This window comes from Amblyomma americanum, chromosome 7 (assembly GCF_052857255.1).
Source record: "Amblyomma americanum isolate KBUSLIRL-KWMA chromosome 7, ASM5285725v1, whole genome shotgun sequence".
In the NCBI taxonomy this organism is placed as follows: domain Eukaryota; kingdom Metazoa; phylum Arthropoda; class Arachnida; order Ixodida; family Ixodidae; genus Amblyomma; species Amblyomma americanum.
This window is the reverse complement of record NC_135503.1, coordinates 23,856,051-23,872,851: the sequence shown is the minus strand read 5'-3', so window position 1 is coordinate 23,872,851 and position 16,801 is coordinate 23,856,051. Positions and strand designations below refer to the sequence as shown.

Sequence of the window (16,801 nt, the reverse complement as noted above, 5' to 3'; positions counted from 1 at the left end):
ACAAACAAACCTCGCGGAACTGTGAGAACCAAGAGGTTCACCGCCGAGTTGCGTTTACCACTACCAGCTGCGTAACGGCGCGACTTAGTCGCAGGAAGATTCACTGAAGAACGGTAAGCCTAAGATAAACAGACAAAAAAAAAACTTGCATGGGTCAAGTCCGAGTTTAGACTCGACTTATGCATTTAGGACTGGTATATTCACCGCAGATACGGACAACAAGAGCGAAATAACTAAATGAATAAGATTGGGTGGAGTGCACCTAGCAGGTATCCTCACGTGATCAACACTAGTTTACCAATATCTCTCAATTAAGCGGACATACAGCGAAGGTGAACCAGCATTTTTGTAAATAGGCTTTTTGAGGTATGAAGGCTGCTTCTGCAGCACAATAATACCTGATTTGGCGGACATTAAAAAAATAGATTAAGAAATTTAACAATATAGCCGCTTAAGTAATTTCTGATAATTAACCTTTTAACTATTGTAGTTAGGCTACCGGTTGCAATTAGAGATTTGTAGCCGCTAGTTAGTAATAGCCATATCAGTTTTTAGAAATTCAAACACACGATAACCCTAGCAGCTGTGGGCCAACAAGTTTTGCTAACATCGTGCCAAAATACATGCCCTTTCGCAAAGCATGGAGGCAAAACAACCCTTCCAGTGCACGTAAGTAGCCAAAATAGACAGATTTTGGCGAAGCACAGCGCCGACGCTAATCGCGTTTTCGAAATTCTAAAAAAAAAAAAACTGATATGACTATAGCTAACGACCGGTAACCTAACTGTTATAGTTAGAGATTTAATTATCAGAAAGTAGTTAAGCAGCAAATTAGTTAATATTATCTGCCTGCTTTCTGATGTCCACCAACGAAGCTTATTGCTGTGCCGCGGAAGCGCTTTCATACATGAAAAAGTCTATTTTCAAAAATTTGGGTTCACCTTCGCTGAAGCGCCTGGTATAACAGCTATATCTTACTGATACTCAGTTGTAGGGCATAAATGTGAAAGCTTACGAAAAGGCTTAAACTTCATCTGAGAAGAGCTCAGCGAGCTATGGAAGGAAAAATGAAAGGTGTGACGTTAAAAGACAGGAAAGGAGCACAGTGGATCAGTGATAAAACACGAGTTAATGATATTGCAGTCGAAATCAAGAAGAAACAAGCATGGGCAGGGCATGTAATTCGAATGCAGATCACCGATGATCGCTTAAGGTAACAGAGTGGATACCAAGAGTGGGAAGCGTAGCAGGGGCGTCCGAAGGTCAGGCCTGGCTGGATGATATTGTTACATGACGGCAAGCCGATGAAGACAGACTACATAGAAGATGGCGATGGAACGATTTAATGGAGGTGGGCCTAGCGCGAGCGCTCCGCGCCGCGCCACTGCCCACTCTGTCGTCTTCTAGTCCGGGGCTGCCGAGCGATCGTCCTGATCGTGCGAACTAGAAGACTGCAGTAACGATGAAACATAAGATGTGGCGATGGGCGTGGTAGAAGGTATGGTCAAGAAGAGAAGACTATGGGTTTGCCGTCACGATGAAAGAGATGAGCAGATGATGAGCGGGTGAAGAATGAAGGTCCACGAAGAATGAGGAGCCACCTGTCTCAGGAAGTCAGCGCCGAGGCCCGTGGACGCACCCAACAGCAGGGGCGGGGGACCGTGTTCTCACATGTGGGAGGGTGTTCAGTGGGGTCTCTGGTCAGTAGCGGCGGTCTCGGTTCAGTGGGGTCTCAGGTCAGTGGCGGCGGTCGTCGTGCCTTCTGGTCGGGGTGTGGGGCGGGGCAGAGGAGAGTGGTGGAGCCGGGGCATACCAGGCAGGCTGGGGAAGCATCAGCAGGTGCGAAGCCACGAGCACTCCACAGAAAACCTCGGTGAACAGCAGGCTCCTGAGCTATAGGACTGGGATGATGAAGGTATCCCGCACCTCTACCAAATGTTACGTGACGGCAAGCCGGTGAAGAGAGGACTACATGGCAGATGGCGATGGACCGATTTAATGGAGGTGGGCCTAGCGCGAGCGCTCCGTGCCACACCACTGCAAACTTCGTTGTTTTCTAGTCCGTGACAATATCAAAAGAGGACAGGGTGCCGTAGCTAGGACAGGACAGGGTTAATTAGAGAGATGTGGAAGAGGCCTTTGTCCTGCAGTGGACATAGGTTGATGATGATGATGGTGCATTTGATTCAGTGAGGTACTGGGGACGTCTATAATCACCAGTGGCGATGACGACTGCACTTGCCCTTCTACCTACTCTGCAAAGGGTGCAATATACACAACAAATGACTACGTACGCAGCGTGGGCACACCAAAAACAATTTGCTCCGGGGGTACTTCTTCATTCAAAATCAGAATCAGAATTTTTGTTATTAGTCATTCAGTTGATGAGTACAGATTGGTATGCAGAAGGAGGTCATAGTAATCGACTGAAAAGGGGCCTCCTGCAAGGGGACGTCCTAAGGCATCTACATCTTTCTCTTCTCCATCTTTCTTTTCGTAGTCCTGCGCACAGTGCACGCTTGAAAAAAAAAAGACTTGGCTATTTTTATTTCAGGCAAACTCCGGCCAACAATTTGAGTTGAGCTCAGAAAGAAAACCACGGATCTGACGTACGCGCCAGGAAACGGGAATGGACTGCTAAGTGCTCCAATAAAATGCGAACATTTTATGTCCGTAAACTAATCAGTCACTCGATTCCGCCTCAGTAAATCGCCTGACACAGCGTATGTCACACCACCTTTGCTGACGATGCTATTCCGCTCCACAGGCGACGTGCTTAGATCTTGGCTGTAGGCGTAGTGGCGCAAGAGGAACGTGCTAACTCGAGCTTCAGCTTCGCGCGCCTAAATTCGCCGTTGGGAACCGTGCGAGTGGTCCTCACGTGGCTAACGAGGCGAACGGCGACACGCGTGCCAAGGCAGGCGGTACTTCGCTCAGTGCTCAGCGCAAGAAAGCGTGCATTGCGACACTGCAGGCGATCGAGTGCCTGATGTCACGTAGCTCGGTTGTGCGTACAGGAAACTGCCACTCCGAGCGGAAATAATACAACTCGAAAGCGGACTCGGCTCGAATCGCGTGTACGTTGCGTTGCCCAACGGGCAAGCGAGCGTAAGAAGGAGGCCGCGGGGCTCTTTTTTGCTACGTTAGAAGTGCAGAGTGAGTGGATGCCTGCCGATCGAACTCACCACCGGCGCTGCTGCGCGCACACACAGGCACATGAGGACAACAAGAGGGGAGGTGGTCCTGGATTGTCAATATATGCGTGGCCGACCTCATATGCCCGTTTCCGAGAATGATTAGATCATGACCCTTACTTTGGAGCGTATAGCTTCCGTGAATGTGCGACCACTTTCATACCATTGCATGCGTAATAACTTGACCCGGGCAACTAGTTTGGTTACAGTGCGAAATGCATGTTGAAACTGAGTGTGCACTCCGCGGAGTGCTCCGAGCGAACTTTTTAGCGGCTTTTGTAAAAGAACAGGATGAGGAGGAGGAGAGGAGGTGCAGAAGAAATTACCAAAAATTTTGATGCTGTCAAAGGCCGCATACGCCCGCAGTAATGTCCACTAGCTTTCAGTCTTGGTCTGGATGCAATACTTGCTTTTATGCGCTTGACTAAAATTAATTGGTCTAGTGAAGTTGTGGTTTGAGTCGGCCACATAGGTCGTAGGCAAGGAGATTACCTAAAATTTGGAAAATTTCTTCCAATGTAACTAAAACAAAGGAATGACGTTTTACGAGACAACTTTGCACCTTATCAATGAGGTGCACCTTAGCGGAGGGCTCTAAGTTTTTTCCCAATTATTTTTTAATTAACGTGCGGGAAAAAACCTGCATGCACGTAAATATCAGTGTGCACGTAAATGTAACTGCATGGAAATTCAGCCGCTGCAGGGATTCAAACTTTCGCTCTTGTTCTCAACAGGAGAAAGACACAATGTGCCAATTTAATGTCTTATTTGAGCTGCTCTAGACGTTGTACTTAGTATGACATAAAATATTGGGCAGCATACAATTCTATCCTAAAGTATTCGTAATCGTTATCTCACAGAGATGTAGCATTGTACTAATTCACTCTAGAAACTCTGAACCTGACTGCTTTCGGTTTAGGGGAAATACACAGCGTTCAAGAATGACTCACAAGCCTTGGAGAATGCAGCCTCCGAATGGCTAGATGAGACATGAAGGCAGTCTGGTGGTTAAACCTGAAACAGAGAGAAGAAAAGGGAACGATTTATTTTAGAGGCTCAGCAACCAAGTATGTAAAGACTGGCTGACGTATATAAGTCGAGTGAACGGCGATACAGAGTGTTTGATCACGTTTTTCAGCCTTTGTTAAAATGAAGAAACTCACTGCATTTTAGATGAAACCTGAAAAAGTGCTGATACGCGGGATGTCAGTCTATACCAATCCTGGTGCGCCAAGGGGCTTGAGTCTGAGGAGGGCAGTTCTATTCGCAATAGCTTAAAATAACCAGGAGCGCCACACGAGCTCCACACATAGCAACTCCTGATATCATGCGTGAAGAGTGGCCTCTTTACTTTTGTTTTCACCTGTACGCTTTTTACGAAGCATAACACAACGACAGCACTGCACAGAGTACAACGCACTTTGTTGTACGCAGCGCCCATTTCGTCATACGTAGCAACGACGGTGCAAGGCGCCCAGTCGGCGCAGTACAACTACCTTCGCATCAGCGCTGCCACCAGCGCTGAAAACAGTAGCGAGACGCGGTGCATTGTTGGCAAGATTTTGTAGAGTGCATCTGAATTTGTACCCGCGAGTGGCAAAAGTTAATCCTAATCGCGCAATCCTACTTTAAAATTTTACTGCAGCATGTGTTTCAAAGCGCATTCTTTGCACATGAATGTTCAAATATAAAAGCCGATCATATCACAGCACGTGTGAAGCGATGCGCTGGCGAAATAAAAGACAAAGAAAAGCGCCAAACCGATGTATCGGGACACGGATGGAAACCGAAAGGGGCTCACACAGTATCTAGAATAAGCACCGGCCGCGGCCATGACGCATCTACACAGCCCAAACAACTATTCATCCTAGTTCCCCGCAAAGCAGCACGTCTACCCCAATCACATCAACGCTGCGTTATTACACTACTCAGAAACTTCCCCAACCGGTGGCCGCGTGAGGAACATCGGTGTAAGGAAAAGAAAATAATGGCGCAGGGGCAGCGAGAGGTGGAAGAAAGGACGTCGAGAAAGAATCGTGTTGTGAGTACGTGGCCTTCGACAAATCCCACTCGCCAGAGCTGCCTCTGTGTGGGCCCGCGAGGGAATTGAAGGACCGCCCGGGGGCCAAGATGCCAGCGAGTGTTGAATGCCACGGGCTGCACCTGCTGCCCGAATGCCCGCACTCGGTGAAAGGATGCGCCGGCCTCTATAGAGGTGCGCGTCCTCTCTCGTGAAAGCAGCCTCCTCGTTTTTTGTGTCCGTACTGCCGTGGAGCCGGGTGCAAAGTGCGCGGCTCTTCCAGTCCCCCCTCTCACTGCTCTGAAACGGAGGTAGTGAGCCGAATCGGAAACGACGTAGATGTTTGTCGAGATCGCTATTCCAAAGGGAATCTGTTGACAGTGGGGGAACAGAGAGATGCCGAATCGGGGCAGCTCGCAATACGCAACAGATTGTCAACGCGTCGTTGCATTACATTAGTTGTTATACCGTGAGAAGGTTCCTGCGGGGCGAAAGGACGACAGGAGCAGAGAGAAAGTGAGAGGAGCAAAGAACCACATTTGGGAATATAAGGCAGAGATTCCCGTAAAAAGGACGAACACGTTTGTGTAGCGCGTCACTGGCTTTTTCCTTTATTTTACTTTTACGTTTCAGCCAAGCTTCTTAAAAAGTCACGCATATTAGCAATCGCCGTCATACGCCATCTCTGAATCGCCCTCTCCATCTCCCTATCCCCGTGTGTGTGTTGACTCGTGTGATTTGTGCGCCAGCTAAGTACAAAACCCGGCACGATCCAAAGCGTCTGCTCTTCACCTTACCCGGGTGAAAACTTTTCATTTCAATGAAAACAGCGCGACCAGTTCGGCAGAAACGTTAAAACCTCCGGTCATAAAAGCAATTGAATCACTCACAGACGAAGTCCCTTTCTTGACAAAATGAAGGTGCACTCGAAACACAATTATGGGAGTAAAAGGGGGAGTAGACTATCCCCTAGCGCACTTTCTTTTCATGAAAGACAGTGCGCTAGCGGGCAGCTTACTCCTCTTTTTCACTCCTTCCTGTTTAGAGTGTGCGCCATTGGACGAACTCCTCTCTAGGACCGTTTTCATGTGCTGCAAAGCTTGCCCCTGGACTAGCTGCTTTCCCGTCCAGACGCGGGGCTGAAAGGAGAAAGATCGACACCGTTGATAGGCTAAAACGGGAGGGGCTCAAGAGAGACTGAGTAAGCGGGCGAAGGGATGAAGATAGCAAGTTGACACGGGAAGCAAAGCAGATGCTCCAACGAATGGGGAAGTGCGGAGAGGATCGAGATCAATTCGCTCCCCTTTTTTGTTTTTTCCGCCTTCAATCTTCCCCGCCTTTTTCCCCGCGTTCGCTCGTCCCCGCTGCGGCCGGGTGACACATGTCGGAAACAGGGATACGCGGTAATCAGCGCGGACAACCTCGCACCAGGAGACAGAAGAAGGGGAGACCGTGCTCTACCATAAAGAGAGGCGTTCCCCTCGTTCTTCTACGGCGAAACGCCGGTGCTTTTGGCGTAAGTATACACTGACACCGTGCTCCCTCGGCTATACGCAGAACCCCGCTGGCTTGGCCCCACAGCCCCCTTCTTTCGGTTCGTCTTGTTTTAGGCCTGTTTGTTTGGCTGTCTGTCGGTCTGTCTTGGCCCGTGTTGCCCTGTGTCTTAAAGAGCCGTCTCCGCACAGAGAGCTTTGCGGCACGGCAACCAATGGGTGCTAACAAACACACAAAAAGGAAAAGACAAGGAAGGAGTGAGCGTGTCATCCGGTCTCTTTGCGCCTATAGCTGTGCGCCCGCCGACGAGGCGATCGCTCGCACACACCATGCCGTCTGTTGGCCAGAGAGAAATGATTCCTCACGCAGACCCGCACACGGACACGCACGCACACAAATGCGCGCGGTGGGGAAACTGGTCGTTAGTATTGCCGCAATCCCTTTGGATCTTCCTCTTCATCTTATTCTCGGTCTCCCACTCGTTTTCGTCACCGACGCGTTCCCGTTGGGTGTGTTTTTCTTTGTTCGCTTCTTTTGTCTCTCGTAGTCGGGGAGACCCGGAGACACGGTCTGGCCCGTCGCGCCCGAGTCGACTGCGCTGCCTGACGCGGTGGGACGGAACCACTCTGAATGCCCGGACGCTCCTAATGCTGCGCGGTACCTCCTTGGCTCACTCGGGGCAGCACGCTTCGCCAGATGGGCTGCGATACATGCTATGGAGGATGGCTGTCGCCGACAGCGATGCCGGCTCCATTCGTCCGTTATACACTGCCGCATATACAGCGTCCCTCGACCAGCTTTTTATTCCGACCCGTTCCCAGAATCCAGTGTCTTGGTTTTCTTGTGTCTTTCTCTTTTACCACTGAAAGACCGGCAAGAAAACGTACTTTGCTTGGTTTTTCCAGAGGCAAGGAAATCTGGCAGGTCAGCAGCTGGTCTATTTCTGTATGGTAGCGTTCCTTGCCCTTGTATTTCTTGTCGCGTACATGCTCGTAACGCACACGTGCTTTCGGAGTCCAGTGGCGGCGCCGTGTGGCGAAGAGCCAAGAAACAATAGTTACCGAGCAAATTTCAAGTGTCGCCCCCCCCCCCCCCCCCCCTCGCAATAGCGTATTATGTGTGAAACCAAACCCATGGAGAAAAAGATGCATTCACTTGAGTTCAAATTTCCATGAGCAAATGTGCGCGTGTTTCGAATCTGCACCCGTGCATGGGAAAATGTCTATCAATAGGCCTGATGAGCGGAATAAGGAAATTTTAACAAGTTATCGAGTACGTTCGTATATTCCACACCAATGACTTTCAATTTATTATGTTTTAATCTAGGTTTTTTTTAAAATCATGTCTATACAATGCATATATTGGTTCATGGTATAGGCTTCTTGTATACCTCATAGTTTCACGACGGCGACCATGTACGTCAAATATGTCCCTGGAGCCATCCTACATCCTTATATTAGGCATATCGAACCTTGCTGAACGCTCTAATTTTCAATTGTAGCATTCCAAACAGATCACAAAAAATGACGAAATACGCCAATGGTCCACGTAGAGACTGTTACCTCAGTGAAATACAATTTTAAAGGGCCGGATTTACACCTGCGCTATTTTAACCGCAGTTGTGGACGGCTGTCAACGACATTAGTTTGCTTAGCACGGCCGGAAATTTGAGTTCACGGGCGCATTCACATTTCACCACCATCAAAACGTCGCCCGCAGTCGACCCGATGAGAGCCCACGCCCAGCACTGGAACGCCACCGCCACTCAGTCATTCTGGAGGCTGGTGACGCAGAAAAGGCAGGTACACACTTGTACCGCTGAGGAGGCTTTCATCGAGGCTTCCTTCAGACATGCAACGTTTTTCTTCGAAGCAATTAGATGGATTGTGCTGATCACGGATGCCATTAAAAAGAAAAGTAATAAAAATACCAGAGAACAAAGCAGTACGAAGACAATAGTACCGAGAGAAATTATTTACGTTGTCACACGGTCTTGCGGTGCAAGGGCTTTATTCAATTACTTCTCGCAGCTACCCCCTGGGGCATTTTTCATCACTGTGTTCGAGGATGTCGTCGCGGAGTCAAAGAACACGAAGCGCCGCGAATTGTGACACGCCATTTTTAATCACAGCCCATATTATCACCAGTGTGCCGCTAAAAGAAGTGTGCTTCTTAGTCTTACACACAGGTACAAAACAAAGAAAATATATTTTTTTTTCATTATCGCGCGGTCATATATTAGGCCAGAAGTGGAAACAATAAAGGGAGAAAGAACAGAGCAGGAAGAAAAATACAACTTTCTCAACGTAATATCTATAATGGCTATCCTCAGGGCATCCTTTCTTATTGTTTCCTCAATATTAGGACTTACAAGAAGTACGGGAGCCTTTCTTGGAAGCGTGTTCTGTTAATGCCCAGTTTACCCAACAGTTTGTGGAAACGGGACATTATGTTGCACACGTTGTGTGCGAAGTTTTAAAAAGAAAAGAAATTCTGTACTTTGGGAAAAAAAAAAAATGTGACCATGATAAGGAAGGGAAGGGGGTATTCTATGGGAGGTGGTTTTATAAAGCATCACTCTTCCAACTTTCACTGTAAAACGATTTGCGTGTCTGATCCTGCTCAAGGAAATATTCGTGAATGCCAACGTGTGACCTTTAATTAATCCGCAGTGGAGTTTGACTGAAACGAAGGTTGTAGCGTCTTTTTTTTTCTTTTGTAATATTCATTGTAAGAACCGCAGGCCTTTTCTTAGAAGCGGGCTTTCTAAGCCCCTTGAAAGTGTACGTTTAAAAAGGCACCCAGTGATCGAGTGGACGATTAAAAGTATTAAAAAAGAGCAAAACACTAATTAAACATTGATGAACGTATAGGGCAATAAAGTAAAAGTTTCCTTTTAACTCTCGCAGAAAGAACAAGATGGAGAGCACTTAAGTACGGCGCTCCGTAGCTTAGGTGATAGAGGCTCTTTCACCAGCCGACTGTTAGCGTAGGATCTGCAACTCAAGAAAAACAAATTGAAGGAAAGACCAGACAGTCACGCTCTTCAAAGAAGGCGACTTGTATTAGAAAACTCTACTCGGTACTGGTGATGGCCGGTAACTTCATTTCATATAGAAAACATTGAATTTTGACTTTACTGTTTTTTATAAACATATCATGCCGCACAAAGATGCACGTTTCCAAGTATTCGGTACTCGATGAGAGTGCTCGCCGTTGGAAAGCCCTATTCGCAAAGTTTGCGTTGTTAGCATAGACGTTATGCACATTAGGCGTTAGGCGAAATACTTAACTGCAAGATGTCCGACAACTTTATATACATCTGCTAAACGTGGGACAGTATATTAACTTTACCCGGAAAATGATTTCGCCCAGCTTTAGCTTAATCAGGCAAAACCAGGCGGCTTCAAGATTTAGTGCAGTAGCACGTGTCTGTATTCTTTCGGCCTTGAGCCGCCATTTTTGCAGCCACCGACATCATGTGTCCAAAATATACACCTTGGGATGCTCTGAAGTTGTCTTCGCAGGGCACAAAAAGGTCAAAATGAAGCTTCTCTTCGTCGTATAACATCATTTGTTACTCAGTCGGACGTTGCGTGACTTTTAATTCGGAACATTTCTCAAGTATGCCATAGTTTTAAACAATAATAACTTATTTTAACTAATTAAACAGCATATAACACGAAGCAAAACTTTTGGCGCTAGGTCGTTGCCAGCTGTTGGCGAACATTTTTACCTGTCCCTTCCCGGTTAGCTTACTTGAAAACAAAGCTGAAATAAACCGTGATTTCTTTCACTAACACAGTGCAGCTTGTTCTACGCAACCTCTAACACAGCACACGCGTTATTCCGACAACATGTAAGAGCTTTTTTTTTTTTTCAGGCCTAGCCCTTGTAGGGTCGCATGTCACGAACATGTAGTATACAAATCCGCAAAAAGCTTAAAATCGAGGCCCTAGAACGTGAGATTTTACATTTTTACTTCTAACTGTAATAGGAAATCGAATTTGGCTCTTATAGACATAGTAACTTATGTTAAGAAGAGACCAGGCGGCTTGTGAATGGGATACTGTGTATGTGGTTGCTCGTATCCGTTCTGCTTTCGAGGGTATTTATGCTGGAATATACAATGATAACACCTTGGGCGCTCAAAACCGCTGTTCGTAACTTCGCATGTTTTGTCAGATCGGCAATTAAGATTATCTCCACACTACCACGGCAACCGATACTTTGCATGCACTCACGCTGACATCCAATTCAATTGAATTTTGAGAACTTCGTTCAACCTTGTTCAACGAGCACAACTCCATCCAGCTATTGTCCTAGGCAAAAATCGATTATGCGGCTCTTTCTGGAGACGAAGTTTTTCCGGCCGCATAGGTGGTATTTATTGAAGAGAAAATTCGATTTAAAAAAATTTCCCGCGAGTCAATTCAAACTCGTGACGTCTTTACCGAAGTAGCCTCTGGGATTCGCGCCCGAAAATCGATGCTGACGAACGCACTTTAGTTGCGAAATTGGCCTGCGATGGCGACACCTGTATTTTACTTTTTGTCTTTTCTAACCAATAGACGCCTCTTTTCGGTTAGAGTGGTCTCTTTTTAATTATAACGCGGTACTATATTGATACCGGCTTATTTACTTATCGTCAGTGTCTCTTTAAAATAAATATATTGGTACATGTGCCCACAAAAACTTTCGTAGTACCGGAATCACGAAAAAAAGTCAATTTCTTCGCTGACTTAAGAAGCGCAACCACGCACTGAGCGGTGCGTTACGCAGGCCGCGCAGGGAACTACAAAACGCATATCCTTCAGTTCCTGGAATCCCGCTTAGGCTGCTTCCCAGCATTTAGACATTTTCATGTTACAAAAACTTTTGTGGGCAACCATTACATTAAGCAAGATGTTTGTTTCTTTCTTGCTTTCACAATAATTTTTTGTTGCAACAGTTATGCCGCTGCTATCTTAAAATTAAAAAAAAAAAAACAAGCTTGTTCGTATGTGAGCCCTTCTTGTGATAGAAAACACTGTATTTAGCTGAAAATAGCAGGCTTTGCGACTTACTTGTTATTGATTCACATTCTTCGTCTTTTTTTAGCTGCTGCTTTGTTTAACTTAAGCGGTTTGGAGCAAACCATAAGGTCATTATTTTACGGAGCTAAAAAATATTTCAGAGGCTCTTGGATTTCACAGAGGCAACTAAAATGCCGAAAAGAAAGAGAAAGGAAGCACATTTTTAGGTATACCTATCCGTTGCTAATCAGTTACGTTAAGCGATAAAATAATTACACTATTAATTTCCCAGTGATGAACACCAGTAATAAAAATAGAAAACAATACCCTGTGCTTCTTGGTTTCGGTGACTGCTGGCTTTCTTCAAGCGTGCTAACAGGAAAGTATTCGTCTAGGTATTTTCAATGCCAAATAGTGTTTTTGTGTTCTGCAAGGAAATCCGTGCTGGCAGTTTCAAACGCGCTTCACTCCTCGAAAGGTAAAACCCAGCGCACTTGGTGATGTATCAACAATTAAAAACATAAAAAAGAATGCAGGATGGAACGTGCACTACCCGAAAGCCGGTCGTGTCCTCATTCACCATCACGTTAGTAGTTCGACCACGCAGAAAATATTACTGGCTTGCTACTATTTAATTATTTATTTACCATCATACCTAAAGCGCCACTGTCTGGAATTACAGTTGGGGGAGGGGGGAGGGGGGGTTACAAAGAAAAACTACACAAATACCACCGTGTGCAGGTGGTTACAAAAAAATAACATTCAGATAGAAAGAACACGGAATTATTATATATAAAAAATAAACTGTCACAGCATGGAAGAAAATGAATCATTTGACAGTATGGACACTACTTCCTGGGGCAGCTTGTTCTATTCCGAAATTGTTTTGGGGAAAAATGACATTTTAAGAAGGTCAGTCCGGCATCTGTATTCTTTAGCTTTAAGTGAATGATCCATCCGTAAAGACACATAATCAGGGTTAACTATATATTTTTTTCTGTCTATTCCAGTTCTTGAATGAAATATATTATGAAACAATTTTAAACGCAGAACTTTCCTACGTTGTTGAAGTGCGTCCCAACCCAAAGCTTTTTTAACGCTCGTTACACTGAAATATCGCCAATAGTTTTTGAAAACAAAACGGACGGCAAAATTCTGAACTCTTTCTGGCTTTTGAATGTCAAGCAAGGATTTCGGGTCCTAGACTGTGCAAGCGCGTTCAAGTATGCTTCTGTTCCAGGCGTATTCAAGTAGCGCATGTTCCAGGTTCAACTCGCGCGTCGAATGTTAATGCCTTCACTAAACGGCCCTAAGAAATGACTCCATGTCACTAAACTGTTTTCATGCTATCGATATTTTGATACAAGAAAAGCAATGAGAAGAAAGACATACTGACAAAAAATAAAGAAAATCTCAGTTTTAGGCTGTAAATACCACTTCCAGACCACCCGACATGACGAGATGATTCCACGCTTTGGCATATCTAGGGGAATTTTCAACGCGCTATCTACGTGAAATGTCGCGTCATCGGCATATACAGAGGCCACTACTAACGCGAAAGTGACCTCAGCCGTAAGCAGTGCAGCAGCCAAGTTTACAAACTGACTTGCTGCTTATCTCGAAAACAGTGCCGCATGCGCAGCACGAATGATTGCCACGAAGCTGAGCATCGTTGAGCAAGATCGGTCGTTCGCCCCGTACTCGCTCTGTAGAGCAAAGAAGGCATGCCGAGGACCTGCATGCCAAAGCACCGCAGTATCAGTAGTAGGCATTGCGTCTATTCTGACGCCTTTTATTCCGCCAGAATGGTTCCCAAGGGGTCCCTGTCGGTACACTGCAGTGTTTATTTCAATCGCTAGCCATCATTCGTGGCTTCCGTTGCGCCACGGAAACAAAAAGGCCCCGATGGGCTTCTTCGCACGAGAGCAAAAGTCCCCCCCCCCCTTCTTCTTCCGTTCAAGATTCACGACGTATATTTGCAAAGATAAGATAAAAAAGACACGCCCGATGTGGACGGATAGATGGCCGACCATTGGGGTAATGCTCTGAGCATGTCGCTGTAGCTTAAAGCATGCAACCACTGCCGAGAGAAGAAGGAATGATGATGAGGCAATGAAGTTGCACCCGATGAAGCGTGTTTAAGAATCCGTTCAGGACACGCCTACTCCCCCGGTTACTTGCTCCCGCTTTTTGTTACGTGGCGTGATAGCTGCCCCTGCCTTGACAAAGTTTCTGAGCGCGTCAGCGCTCGGGCTTTGTTTTCCGCGGCTGATGCGGCTTACCGCATTTTGTACTAAGCTTGAGAGTCATTTCACCGAAGAAGCGCATTTGCTCCTTATGCGAACGCAGCACAGTAAGCGGCTGCACTCGCCGTGAACGGGCTGGAGAACGGCTTAGGAGATATGACTTACCAAACTCGAAACGAAGAGGCTAACTTCAATGTGAGCGGTCCTGCAGCGCACTTAACCTGCAGAGCACAGATTGGATTACATTTATATGTCTATTCAGCGAAGAAATGACCTGGTAAAGTGTGAAGCTGCCGCTTAAGACACGTTTACTTTCCCTTAAATGGCGTGATGGGCAGTTCAACATTTTAAGGGGCAATCGAATACCACGACTGAGACGAAATAGTGAATGATGGCACCTTAGAACAAAAATTGCGTGACTAACTTCTTAGGTTTAAACTCACTCGCGTGGGTGACTTGGAAATTCTGAGAACTTTTCGCAATGCTGCACTAGCAAAATAATGTGCGCTAGAAGAGAGAAGTTTTTATGCGTAAAACTCACCTCATCAAAGTGAACAGGTAGTGCTGGTTTTTCACCTACTTATGTTAATTAGAGCACTCAAGTGTTCGTGCAATGTGTCTACCCTCCAACAATGTCATCAAGGCGATCCATGTATCAGTAAATAAATAACATACAACATTTTTACTTCCTTTACGTCCGCAGCGGTGGCTCAGGCTATGGCGCTCGGTCGCTGACCCGAAAGACGCGGGTTAGATCCCTCCCGCGGCGGTCGCATTTCGATGGAGGCGAAATTCTAGAGATCACTGTACTATGCGATGTCATGTTAAAGAAACCCAGGTGGTCGAAATTTCTGGAGCCCTTCACTACGGCGTCCCTCATAGCCCATCCCCGCTCTCCGGAGTACACTGCTCTCCCAAAATCTCAACCCCCCCCCCCCCCCCTTTCCCATGTGTGCAAGTCACTCCCAGACCCGAACTGCTCCATCCCATCTGTGCACTGCTCCTGCTCTCTATGGGACGCAACCCACCTATCCGAAGTGTGCCCTTCGCTCCCAGGAGACAACCATCCGCTCACACTTGTGTACTCTGGGGACCCACCGCCTAACCCTAATGTGTTCACGCACTCTCCGGTCTACACCTCCCGCACCTATGTGCGCGCGCACTACGCTCCTAAAACCAAACCCCACCTCCATGTGCGCACTTCACGTCCAGGACCGAACCGTCCACCCCTACGTGTGTATTTCTCTCTGAGGGCTAAGCACTCTGCCCCAGATGTGCACTGCACTCACTCCCAGGACCCAATACCCCGCACCAAAGTGTGCATTCCTCCCAGGACTACCCTCCCCGATATGTGCACTACGTTGCAGGGACACACCCAAGCCCGCTGGTGCCAACTTCACTCCCAGGACGCCGATATGCGCACTTCACTTTCAGGACCCGATCCTCCCGCTCCCATGTGCGTACAACACTCTCAGGGCCGCCCGGACCCTATACGGTGACGGACAGAACATCCTTGATAGCTATTTCAGTAGAACACGTTCTTGGGAAAGTTGGTTCATAGCTTGAGTACATGAAGCGCACAAAAACACAGCGAAAGAGGTGCCTGTCAAAATCACGTTAGCCGCTACCTTCTAAAACAGCTCAATAACCTGGTTGTGAAAGATCCGTTTGGCGTCAGGAACAGTCTTGCAGTCACTGAATTTCTGCGAGAGAACAACTCACTAGGTTGAATTTTTTCTGCAGATGTGGTTGATCTCTTTTACTCTATACCGCATGCAGAGTTGATGGCATCTGTCATAGCCTGCATCGAAACGAACGGCCTGATTGCTTTCAAAAATACTGCCGGTTTATCTGTAGATAACTTCCTAGCACTTTTGAAGTCTAATGTATGTGCAAAAAAGAGGAATATGTATTGGTTTGTGCGTCGCTCCCGTATTGTGCAACATCTTTCTTGCGGGCATTGACAGAACCTTATCGGGGGCATTTGAAAAATAGCGCCTGTCGCGTGTCTTTCTTTTCCTGTGTGCTGTGTTTTTGTGCGCTTCAACTACTCAATCCTTGATAGCGCCAGCTTCCCGGCCCATATTTTCATTAGGAAAAGCCACTTTGCAAGCATCGTCAGCAGGTGACCATAGCCGTTTTCCACTGGAACATACTACGCGATGGCATTACCGAAAAGGAAGGTCCATCGTTAGTTAACAGCTGTTCCGGCAAACACCCTGAATCTGCTATTGAAACACGTGACCAATGCTTTCGAGGCGCCGCTGAGGAAAGCGTTCAGGAGAAAGTATGCCAATCACTTCGATACAATCAGCACCATTGAAATGCACTCCTAACTGCGTGCGTAATGAAGTCGAGAGTGGGAATTTCTCTCCCACACAGCCTGCACTAATGGCTGCTTCGGGGAAGCGGAAGACTCAGCGAACGGCGTAACGCGGAAAGTGCTACCGTGTCTCGTAGACGCGGAAGGGGATCCAATTATAATCACGGCCTGTTGTCGGAACAAAATGTCGTTAAGAGGAATATAAGTACCGTCATTCTAGCCGGCTCCAGCAACGTTAGGAACACTCACGAAGGAAAGTAAAAGTGACACCCTTAGAAAGAGCCCGAAAAGTTTCATTCGGGGGAAGCCGCTAAAGCGAAAGGAAAAGAGGAATAAAAAAAGGAATAAAAAAGGGGGAAGAGTGGAGCAAGATGTCGTCATAGGAGGGCTTACACGCGCTAACGCGACTTGGTAATCTGTGGAAGCAAGACCACCTTGTTGCGGCAGCGCCGTACCGAGCGTCGCACAAGTGCCCCCTGATTCGCTGCATGCGTAATGGAGCGAAATAC

At 46.9% G+C, this 16,801-nt stretch overlaps 1 protein-coding gene across 2 annotated transcripts in view; it reads right to left on the bottom strand.

Moving 5' to 3' along the window:
- Nucleotides 1-16,801, bottom strand: part of LOC144098690 (metabotropic glutamate receptor-like) — a 241,144-nt gene that overhangs the window by 45,569 nt on the left and 178,774 nt on the right. For both annotated transcript variants that reach the window (XM_077631506.1, XM_077631505.1), the window contains exon 3: nucleotides 4,145-4,208. The gene's annotated coding sequence lies outside the window, so the exon portion shown is untranslated. The remainder of the gene's footprint in view (nucleotides 1-4,144; nucleotides 4,209-16,801) is intronic.